This window comes from Cupressus sempervirens, chromosome 5 (genome assembly GCF_028749045.1).
Source record: "Cupressus sempervirens isolate cs-2001-9-10 chromosome 5, ASM2874904v1, whole genome shotgun sequence".
NCBI lineage: Eukaryota > Viridiplantae > Streptophyta > Pinopsida > Cupressales > Cupressaceae > Cupressus > Cupressus sempervirens.
Genome location: NC_143122.1, coordinates 1,053,771,649 through 1,053,784,535, shown reverse-complemented (window position 1 = coordinate 1,053,784,535; position 12,887 = coordinate 1,053,771,649). Strand labels below are relative to the sequence as shown.

At 33.0% G+C, this 12,887-nt stretch overlaps 1 pseudogene; it reads left to right on the top strand.

Moving 5' to 3' along the window:
• Positions 1–3,979: 3,979 nt before the first annotated feature.
• On the top strand, positions 3,980–5,396 carry LOC149559568 (uncharacterized; annotated as a pseudogene).
• Positions 5,397–12,887: the final 7,491 nt, after the last annotated feature.

Here is a 12,887-nt window from a genome sequence, read left to right as displayed (position 1 = left end):
GGAGAAGTAATATCACTTTCCCTTGTAAATCAATAATCTTCACCTACTAATTTTTCTTGAGGAGGAAATCTGTTTCCAAGAGAGCTCTTAGGATTTCAACATTTCTCTCCCCAATGATTTCTTTAAACATTATCTTGCTTTTAGATTTTTTAAGCCTCTATCGAATACCTTGAAGAAATATCTTCGTTCTTTCACGATTGAGATGTATTTTCTATCATAGAGAGGCCTTTGAGATGACTCCTCTTTCAAATCTTATCTTTCAACATTCAGAAAAATGAGGTTAATAATTGTTTTTGAAATACGTGTTTTGAGCCTCTAGCCTTAACCTTTTTGGATGAGAGGTTAAGGTTAATGGTTCAAAATACGTGTTTTGGAAATTTATCTTAACCCCTTTTTGATGGAGAGGTTAAGATTTTAAGATGAAATACATGTTTTGGATCCCAAACCTTAACCTTTTTAGATGAGGTCAATGGTTGAAAATTTGTTTAAAAACACGTATTTTGGAAACTTATCTTAACCTTTTTTTGATGGAGAGGTTAAGATTTTGAGATGAAATTCGTGTTTTGGAAGGCATCATTAACCTTTGATAACTTAAGACTCGGGAACCAGATTTAAAAAATTCAAAGTGTTGGACAAGCCTGAGACAAAACAGATGCATCAAGTTCAGGAAGTCATTAAAAATACAATAGATAATTGGCCCTTTCAAAGCTTGAAGTTTGATATGTTCAAACTTGTTTTCACTCAAAATATAGATTGAATTATTACAATTTAGCAGGTAAAAGATCCATGGCAACAATAATCAATTCAATTATATTTGATTAAAATCAAGATTAAGATTGAAAAGAAATAGTAGTTGATATTTTACTAAGATTATAATTAGATTTTCATATAAAATTGAAACTTTAATTAATTATATAATTAAAGTTAACCATTAAATAAGTATGAATATGATATTTATAATTATATTATTCTAATATATTTTAGCCGATAGGCTATTTGTGGGAACTTTGTTCCCGAAAATTAAACTTTTGACCAAAATTTTGCAAGAGTTTGACTGAAAAATTGAAAATCCTTCCCGTTAATTATTTATCAGCTAGTTTTTTGATATTTATTAGTTGTTATCTCCAGTTTTAACTATTTTTTTTTTTTTTTTTCTATTTATTAGTTGTGATCTTCACATTAGCTCATGTTGTGATCTATTCAACTAACTTTTGATTTTTAAAATTGATTTAGATTTTAGTTTTTAAAATTTAATTTTTTTTTTATATTAGTTTAATTTTTTTTTTTAATATTATTTTTTAGTTTCTATAATTTATTTAGTTAATAGAATATTTATTAGACTTTTTTTTTGTATTTCTCTTATTAATTTTTCATAATAAAGTTTTTGATGGGTTTTTTAAATGAATTTTTTTTCATATTTAATAAATTTAATTTAAATAAATAATATTTATTAATCTATTTAAAATATTTTAGTAAATATTTTGTTATTTAAATTAAAAATTAATAATAATCTAATTTGTTCACATAAGATTATGATTTAAATATCCACTTTTAAGTATTTTTTTTCTTATTTATTTAAGAAATAATTACTTGTTATCTCACATTAGATTATGTTGTGATCTCTATTTATTAAACTGTTCATTTTTTTAAATTAATTTAAGTTTTAGTTTTTGAATTATTATTTTTTAATTAATTTTATTTTTTGGTTAAATATTATTTTTTCAATTTCTATAATTTATTTAGTTAATACAATATTCATCAGAGATGTTGCTATTTTTCATATTATTAGTTTTGTATTTTTCATATTAATTTTTTGTAATAAATTTTTTGTTTTTTTTTTTCATATTTGATAAATTGAATTTAATTGTAAAATATTGAAATTATTGAACACATTTCTTAAGCAATATTCAAATTTCTTAAATATTGTAAATTTTATATCTATGTTTTAATCATTAAATTTTTTTATTTTTATTTAAAAAAAACCTATATTTACATTATTTAATGTTCATTCTACATTTTTCTCTTAAATCCCATTTCCCACTATTGCATGTACAAAAGCATGCGACTGCTAGTATACTATACGATATTAAATAAGTAAAATTGTCAGTATAGTATTTAATAAAAATATTGAAAAATTTTCTATAATTTTTGTTTTTAATTACACTTGGATATGATTTATGATTTATTGAATTTTTATTTCTATTAAAAGTATATGTAATGTATTATAATTTTAATAATATAATTATTTAACATATAAAGTCATGAATAAAATTGAAATAATTACAAAATGTAAGTATATTATAGATTTATTTGTTAAATTATAATAATTAAAAATAGTTTATTCTTAATGTTAAATTTTATTTTTTATATAACTATTTATTTAATTTTTATTCAAAAATAATTTAACTCAAAATATACCATTTAAATATTAATTATATACTATCTATTTCAATTAATTAATTTTTTGTACATCATTCTTAAATATTCAAATAGCAAGATATTATCTAAATTTAGACATTGAACTAAATACCACAGTCAACATATGCTCTCTTATATTTTATTATAATATAATTTTTGTTGCTCAAAAAATTAAAAAATTATGTTATATAATTATTTAAGAAATATTATTTAATATTATTATTATGAAAATACTACTGCTTTCATATTATAATTTATTTATAATATATAAATAATTATATTTATATATAATTTTTTCAATATATTATAATATTATAATTAATTTATTAAATTAAAATTAGATTTATAAAAACTAAATATATTAAGCCACTCTATGACACTTGTTTTATTATTACGCCGAGAGGCGTTCTATACAATGGTAGCAAAAATGCCCAGGAATATCTCAAGATTCTTTGTCAATAAAAAAGAATTGGGAGCAGTTACAAACTTCAAAATTAAATATTTAAAAAGAATTCTTGAAATAATAGCTGGCCGAAATAATAGGTAGCCAAATAAGGCCAAAATAATAGGCCCAAAAAAGTAGGTCCTGAAAAAGTAGGACTCGAAAAAGTAGGGCCCAAAAAAATAGGGGCGAAATAATTTCAATATGATTTTTTTTTTTTGTTAAATATAATTTTTCATGCACATTCATGCTTTTTTTTTTGTGGGGAGTGGGGGAATTTGAAACAAATTCGTGGAATGTGAAGAGACGTCTGTTTGGGGATATGAGGAGCCTCTCAGAAGTTATAAAACCAAGGCTCCTCATTTCATTTTCATTTTATGTTTTTGCAGGAAGGAAGAGGTGGAGGTTATTAGAAGATTAGATTGGAGTTTTTGAATAGGAGTAAATTGAAATTTTTGAGTAATATTTTTGCAGGTGAGATTTCTATTTTTTATTTACATTTTCATTTAGATTTAGATGTAGATGTAAATTGAAATTCAAAATTAGTTATAATATTCTACTTTGATTTAGATTTCAATTTTAATTAATTTTTAATTCTTCTAAAGATTATCTCTGAAAAACAAACAAATTTTGTTCTAGGAAAATCTATTATGGATGGAATTCTAATCATTCAAGAGATGATTCACTCGGCCCAAAAGAACAAAGAGGCTTGTATGTTATTTTAATCACAGTTGGAATTTATGAAAATGAAAATAGGCGCCTCGAGAATGATTACTCTCAGCGTAATATATATAGAGGTATATAAAAATGTATTGCGTATTACGGTGTTTTAAGAATATGCATGTCTATTTTCTCCGAAATAAAAGTACTTTGACGTGTGGTCAGTTGTATATCTTCGAGACGAGTTTTTTTTTATAGTTTCAAGTTGAGCTGCAGGGGTTCGAAAGCCAATTTTCTTGATTTGTTTGTTTGATTGAGGCTCTCCTTGCCAAGTAAGTTCACAGCATCTTCCCTGGTTTGTGTGAAATCTGAAAAAAAACTGAATCTGCTATTGTAAACGCTTGAAAATATAGGGATTAAGTATTTTAAATTTTGTTGTAGGCGTGAATCTGAATTGGCCATTCAAACCGAGACATCAAACATGAGCAGACACGGTGAACGAGGGAAGCAGTTCTCAGAGGGTGAAATTTTTGCGGAAGAAGACAGAAAGGGAGAGGATAGCGAGGATGAGAAGTTTGGAACAGGCAAGAGAAATAAGCAAAAGATCGTGGAAGATAATTCTAGAATTAGGGTTTCTCCCCAGGAACGCAGGAATGAAAGGGATCGCGGCAGAAGGCACCGATCAGATGAAAGAAAATCCTGCGAAAAAGAAAAGCTTGTCGATTCCAGCGAAGAAAAGATCAACCGGTAGCTCTTGCATAGAAGTAGGGAGATGGACAGGGACAGGGACATAAACAAGAGAAGACACGAAGATCCTGACAGATATAGAGAAACAAGGAGTCACATAAAAGAGAAGCCTGAAGAAAAAGATGGTTATGAGAAAACCAGGTCTCATAAGGAGACAGGCAATACAAACAAGCGGGACAGACAGGCAGTGGAAATGAAAATTTCTGGTGTGCCCGCTCCATCTCATAATGGGAATGGCGAGGGTCCTGTAAGAGGAACAGAGAAAGGTACTGGAAGAAGTGGGGGGGTTTACATTCCCCCATTCAAGCTGGCGCAAATGATGCACGATGTCGAAGATAAGAGTAGTGTGGAATACCAGCGGATGACATGGGATGCCCTTCGAAAGAGTATCAATGGGTTGGTAAATAAGGTAAATGCATCCAACATCAAGACCATCATTCTAGAATTGTTTGCAGAGAATCTGGTCCGTGGAAGGGGTCTATTTTGTAGGTCGTGTATGAAATCCCAAATGGCATCCCCTGGATTCACAAATGTTTTTGCTACCTTGGTTGCTGTAGTTAACACCAAGTTTCCTGAAGTTGGTAATCTGCTCTTGCGAAGGACTATATTACAGCTCAAAAGGGCATACAAGCGCAATGACAAGCACCTGTTGATAGCAGCACTAAAATTCATAGCTCATTTAGTGAATCAACAAGTTGCACATGAGATCATTGCCTTGGAACTACTTACTCTTTTACTTGAGAATTCTACAGATGATAGTGTAGAGGTTGCTGTTGGGTTTGTTAAAGAATGTGGATCTTTGTTGCAAGACCTTTCACCCAAGGGTCTCTATGGGATTTTTGAAAGATTTAGAGGTATTCTCCATGAGGGGGAAATTAACAAACGAGTGCAGTTTTTAATTGAAGGTCTTTTTGCAATTCGCAAAACAAAGTTTGAGGGTCATCCAGCTGTGCGTCCAGAATTGGATCTTGTAGAGCAAGAGGATCAGTTAACACATGAAGTTTTCCTAGAAGATGAACTTGATCAAGAAGCTGGTCTGGATGTTTTTAAACCAGATCCTGATTTCATAGAGCATGAGGCAACCTATGAAAAACTGAAGAAAGATATTCTTGGATTTCACAACATGTAGCACATAAGAAGGTGCTACCACTGCATTTACAATCGTCGCTGGCATATAACTGGCAGATCTGCATACTTCTAGTTGCTGGTTTAAAGAAGAAAACCCATACATACCTGAGTGGAACCCTAACCAGTTTCTATTCACTGTCCTTGGGGGTTCTTTATTTTACCCTAAGGAATATTACATGTTGTCCTCACCTTTTGAGCTTAAAAGATTTATTAGATAGGGTAGTTCCTTGACCAAACAAGTGGTGTACCTTTAAATCCAAATTGCTTATGTTCTCACTAAAGGGACATGTGGTCACTGGTGATGAAGAAGATGGTTAAACAAATGAATAAGTGGCATAATAATTTCATGTCTATTGCTGAAAATTTCAAGTTTGCCTTAAGGTTGGTATTGTTCTTCACAATAGAAGTAGCTTAAAAAAAAATGGTTAGAGCTTTCCTTCGATCAGATGGTAACCTAGGTAGGAGTCTTGGAGTCAATTGAGAGTGAAGTTGCAAACCTAGAATTCAAGGGAGAATATACCCTACAAATTTTGTATATTAAGGATATTTCTTTGGTTGTGAAATGGATCCTAAAAGCTCTTAATGGCTGTGAAACCTGGAAACTTTTTGTGAGATATTGATAGTGGTTTCTCTTAATCTAAACCCCAAATGAAAAGAACTGTACTTTTTGCACCTGTTGTTTGGGAACTTCAAAAACCATACTAGTGAATCTTTGGTGTTTAGCTTAATCTAAAAGGATGGAAAACCAGTGAAAACTGAAAACATTTGCAGTGTAATGGGATGTGAATAATATCAAGATTTCTACTTCTGCCCTTTCAAGCTTATATGACAGTCTATAAAATTATTAGTTAGCATTTTGCTTTAAATGAGATTCACTCTACTATTAAGTTATCAATAAAGAAGTTTAGTCAAACTGTTACATCCCTTGGCAAGCCCCCAGACTTGAAATTTCACATTTCTAAAAAGCACTTTTAGCTTTATGAAGGTTTGCAGCTGGTGTTGCATACATTATTGCTGATTAGTGATTACACTAGCTACCCTAAATAAAAATCAGAACTAGGGTTTCTATGTTGGTGTTTCCATTTTTATTGCTACTGTCATATTTATCCAACAGTTGGTTACCATTATTAGATTTCCACAGTTCATTTGAAATGTGTGAATTTATATCTAGATTTTATTGTGTAATTATTTTTAACATCAACGTTTCGGATCACACTCCATGATCCATCATCAGGATGAGAGAATACAAAATAGAGAAAAAAACTTGCACAAGAGTTGATTATCAGATTATCCAATTCCATTTTCATATATGGTTAATCTCAGTGTATAAGGGTTTCATATAAACAATGGTAAATGCCTCTATCACTGTTCATAAAATATCAGTCACGATCAGCAGTCATATTTGACACATACAATTCATATCGTAGTATTTTACTATTTACTATTTAGTATTTGCAATTTTGTTATTTTACTAATTTACCACAGATTCATTTGAAATGCAATTCTTATACATTCTTCATAACTAGTTTTTGAAGTACTATATCTATATTATCTCTGCCCCAAGCCCCATCAATCATCTTGCCATCCCCAAATTTAGGTCTTTTGCCCCCCCCCATCTTGTCCCCTCATTCCCCTGTCCCAAAATTTGGTGAAAAATGATTTAAATCTAAATCAAGTATTTAAAAATATTAAATGTTAATATTAGAAAGACAATCAAAACATTTTCAAAATGAATGTATTAATTTTTTTTAAAAAACACATAAAATCAAGGTGACAAGCTAATTATATGAATTGACCACCATTATTCAGAGAGCAAAGTTATCAAAATACATAGGAAAGAAATGGATTCGAGGTTATTTCTCTTTGTTGAGCTTCTACACCATTGTCAAAGTTGCCACTCAACAAAATAGCCCCAAACTAACTCTGCAACAATGAGCAGTTGTCATAACCATCACTATGTCAAGAATGCAACCAACAAACAGAAATTCCTCTTTGCAAAGTTAGTGAGACAAAGATGGAGTCTAGAAGTAACATTTAGATGCCCAGTGATGTAACTTTATGTGTTAAGTGAAATAATATTAAGCTGCTAGTTCGGATTCCAGTTCTGATGCGGGTTTGATAATCAGCTTCGAAATTCACTTAATTTTTTTTGGGTTCGATTGTCCAAGATTTTTTTTTTTTTAAATTATATATATATATATATGATGCAACAAATAAGTTCATACACCACTATGCAAATATTAATGCAACTTAGCAAAATACACCGCCACATATATTAATGATTTAATTGGAATGGCATGACAAAATGTCGGAATACACCATATCAATGTTTCAATGTAAAAAAAATAATGCCAACATTATTAATCAGTCATGCGATCAAATATTATCAAAACTCATCAACGAAATCATCATCATTAGGTAGTTGCTGGTTAGAAGCACAATTGTGTCACTAGCATTAGTATTCTCATCTGCAGCCTCAGGATCAACTTAAATATCACTTCTGCAGGTTCATGATCAGCTTCAACATCATTAAGTATCTCATGAGCACCATCATCAATTGCAAGTGCATCAAAGTGGATTAACAACTCTGCGGTCTAGGTTTTAACATCCCAATGTTTTGCCTCCCCTTTTTTGTAGGTATTCTCTTTGTGAGTTGTGAGCTTCAAGTTTGAATGCACAAAGACCAAGTTATCTATCTTCTTAGATTTTAATTGGTTGCATTTTATTGAGTGGATGGAGGAGTATGTGTTCCAATTCCTCTCGGATGATGATGAACTAACAACCTATCAAGATTTACAAATTTGAAATTATAGCATGACGAGTTTTGAATATTTATCAACAAGAAATTAGAAATTATAATTTTAAGATTAAAGAACTTGTGATAAAATTTTGATGGCAATAGGTTGCAAGTTCTGGTATATTTGTCCATGGAAGCACCCCCATTCATGAGCATCAACATTGTTCTTGGCTTTAAGAGCTTCAAGACCACAATCATCGGTTCTCTCGAAACTCTTAAATTCAGACCTCACTGCATGTCATAGGAGCTTGGGAAAGAGTCTTCGAAGGGCTCCCTTGTACCTTTTAGCAACTTCAGAATCTCTTAAGTGGGGCAACTCTTGTCATACCCCCCTTGAGGACCAATTCACATAGAACTCGAGGCTCAATGCAAAGGCAAGTAGATGTAAAGGGCCAACTTGCTCAATGGCTTGGATGAGAATGTTTGCAATGAAAGGATTGTCCTTTACCTCTCTTTCACAATCCACAATTTTAAAAAACATTGCACCTTCTATAGAAATTGCAATAACATTCATTTAAGAGGAATATTTAGCAGGCATCTTCAATATTAAATCTAGTGGCTTCACCGTAATTTGGCATCAAATTTTGGCCGAGCAAGCCTTCACCAAACTATGGCCAAGTCTCAAAATTTACGACAGACAGCCAAACACACTGCGACAACCTTTTCCTCAATCGTGGCTTGCTTTGTGTTTAAACATTACAAGCATAGTGTTTTATATACTTTGCATCCAACTCTCCCATGAATGTGGGACAAAAGATTGTAAAATTTTGGCACCTACCAAATCTTTTATTAGTAGTGTTTTTAAATTCTCTGGCCACTGAACAGTCTTCCCAGCATGCAATTTTTGTCCATTGGAAAGTGATCTCCGGCCGTTGTCAAAAATTTCTGGCCATGGTGTAAAGTTATGGTCCATAGCGTTGAATTTCCAACAAAATTTGTGATTCCTGGCACATTTTTTTGCCATGCTCTACATGACACACAGAACATTGACAAGTGGACACACATTTGCCCCACAATTGCGCACAGAATCTAGTTAACGCTTACTTAGCTAAAACATCTACCATGTTCGTAAGCCATACAACACAGACAACACTATTCGTATAGCCACATAGACAATTATGCACTATACCTAACACATCAACAAGTTTTTACTGTATCTATATGACACATGTTCATACCATACTGTATGAACAACCCAATCAATTGCCACGTCACCTAGGGAGGCTAATTTTTTGCTGACATCATCATTTCACAAGAAAAAAAATTGAGGGTCATATGACCATCAAAACTAGGCCTATTATAATTGTTGTGATGGCCATTTGAACATCAATTTTAAGATAGTAGTTTTCCTGCTAGACCCCTCTCTAGATTGCTTTTTGATTTGGCAGCCTAACTTTGAAAGCCCATAACTTGGTCATCCAAACTCCAATTCAGGTGCAATTTTTTTTTGAAATTGGGTATAATTTCCTAAATTTTCTAGTGATGGTATTCTTTTCTAGTTTTGGTGCAAGGAGTTTTTAGAAATTGGATCTTTTGGCAACTGTACCTGCTTAATCCTACATTTTGCAACTTCAAACACTCCATACGAGCTCATCTAGTCACCTTTTTAGGTTCTATTTTTTTTTGAAATAGCATTATTTTTCATTTACTTTCCAGATCTATAGTCAAATTCTAGGTTGTGTGGACCAAAATCTCACTTTTAGAACTAGGGTTTTTTTGCATTGTAAAGCTTTGATTACTTTACATATTTGTTGTACATATGAGCTATAGTGCTCAGTGACAAATTTGGGTCTCAAAAGGTAGTTGTAAAAGAAAAATTGAAAAGTCCACTTCGTTCATTTTGACAAGTGGCTCATTGTACATGCACTACTTGTAAAGTGCCAAAAGCATCTTTTTTTGGGCGTCTTTTGATTGAGTGAAAGGGGGGGGTGTACTTTGTTCTTGTGTCTCTCTTTTGTGCTCTTTTCATTTTCTACATCATGGGTTCATCTAAATGTCCATCTCTAACTTCACACAATTATTCTACATGGAAATTTATTGCATGGAGTATATTAGTGGAAAAAGGTCACAGTCTTTATGTTGATTTTACAATTACCAAACCTACTAATGCTAAAGAACTCATTGAATGGAAAAAATAAGACCAGTAGGCTTTAGGAATTATCATGAGATGTGTACATAGAGATCTATTCTTTCACATTGCTAGTTGTACTGAATCCAAACCTATATGGGACAAACTTGAATCATTATATGGTAAGGTGGATGAAGAAAAGGGATTTCAGAGTGAGGATGATCTACTTCTCTTGGATCCAAAGAACTTTGACACAATTTAGGATTACATCAACAAAGCCAATGAGTATAGGGCACTACTTAAAGATTGTGTAAATCCCATGAAGGATGACAAGTTGATTCATCACATCCTAGAGAGGCTACCTTCAGAGTATGCTTCCTTTGTTTCAAGTTTTAACACTCACAAGTTAACCATGGGGACTGCTTACCAAAAGCCCACATTTGATACATTTGTAGAGATGTTGATTGTTGAACAATCTCACTTGATAGACTTAGGACTTCCCACAACATCAAATACCAAAGCCTTGATGGGCAGTGATGAGCACCAATCAAGTCAAGGGGGAAAGTTCTAGCAACAACAACAAGAAGTAGTGGAAGAAAAAATCATAATCTGAGACACAATAGTCGTCCTCACAGCAAGACAATTCTTCTTCCAACAAGAAGGGAAGTAATGAAAAGAAGGACAAACTTTTTTGTGCATATTGCAAAAAGCCAAATCATGATGAGCATCATTGCAAGACTAAGTGAATCGATGAGTTGGAAAACCTACTTAGGAAGAACAAAATGCAAGTGCTAGGTACTTCTAAGGATTCTACTCCAACCTCTTCAAAGGGTAAAGGGCAAGCACTTATGGAAAATTCAAGTTTTTCTTTGGAATGGATACTCAACTCAGGTGCCTCCTATCATATGAGTTCTTCAAAGGGAGATTTTTCTTCATTGAAGCAGTCAAAGGTACCACACATCTTCCTGGGAGATGATACTAAAATTGAAGTTGAAGGAAAAGGACATGTGGAAATGGACAATGGGGAATTAAAAGATGTTCTCTACATTCCAAACCTTAGCTTCAATCTCCTATCATTTTACCAAATCACTCACCTTGGAGATGGTCACAAAGTTCAATCGATATGCATCTTGAAGAGAAGTATGATAAAAGGAAGTCTTCCAAAGCACCTGTTGTTCTCCAATTGGTTCACATGATTTTAGCTAGACCTTTTGTAGTGACTTCAGTCAGCCAAAGTCACTACATCATTACTTTTGTTGATGACTTTTCAAGATTCACATGGGTCTACTTTCTTCATCACAAGAATGAAGTGGTTCATAAGCTTCAAGTCTTTAAGACTCATGTTGAACACAAATCAAGGAAAGCCATCAAGGTTCTACAGGTGGACAATGAGAACAGATATGTGGATAGAAGACTTAGAGACTTTTGTAAACATGAGGGAATCGATCTTCAGAATCCACCAGCATTTAGTTTGCATAAGACAAATGTTGCAGCTATGAGGATTAGGACTCTCAAAACCATGGTAAGTTGCATGATTAAAGACAAGTCTCTTGATCCAACACTTGAAGTTGAAGCCATTAGCAGTGCTACTCACATACTTAACAGGTCTCCTCATAATGCCTTAGATGGGAAGACTCCTTTCACGGCATGGTGCAATGGAAAACCAATTGTGAGTCACTTCAGATTCTTTGGTTGTCAAGCATGGGCAAACCTATCTTCCAGTGGATGCAAGGCACTAGCACCTAGGCCTTGTACTTTCATAGGATATGAAGACAATGTGAAGGCTTACAGACTTATGGATCTAGAGACTCGTGTAATCTTTGTGGAGAAAGATGTTCACTTTGGGGAAAGTTCACCCTGCTTATCCTTTACTCCTCTTCGCACTTCATACACAATGGAAACTAATAGTGACACCAGTGATAATGCTTCAATAGATTCAAACATGTGGGGTTCTATCAACAGTTGCAATGAGAGGTCATGTCATCAGTATAGTCCACATGCATACATTGCCATAGTGAAAGGTCTAGCACATTAAGGTGCATGTTGTCTTCCAGCTCAAGCTTCAGTTGATGACTACATGGCAAACATTGCAAGTTTTTTTATGGAGTCACACACCGTAGACTTGGGAGATAGCCTTGATGATTCACATCTTCTCATTAATGAAGATGAACCTTCTACAGTGGTTGCGAGGGTTCACTCTGACCCTTATGTCCATTCTCCACATGATCAATATTTATTCGTTGGCGTGATTATGGACCCTTATGTACAACAATTGGAGGAGGTCTCTTTGGCAGTTGAGGAGATAGTTGGTTCATTGGAATAGGTTCAATAGGCATCCTTGCCAAATCTACATTCATTCTTTTCAGCATAGTTGGAAGGGGCGAACATCAACATCAACACAAGGATACTTGAGCACATTTTATGAACACCATAAATCTTCAAGATTTTACCTTTGTCATTTTTTCTTCCAAAGGGGAGGAACTTCATTCTGCATTCTTGGACCAACTTCTTCTTTGGAGTAGCACTCACTAGTCACCATTCTTTTTTTTTTTTTTTTTTGGGGGTGGTGGGGGGGAGGACTACCTTGTCTCTCTTCCTCTTATTTCTTATGGGGGACTTTTTCCTCA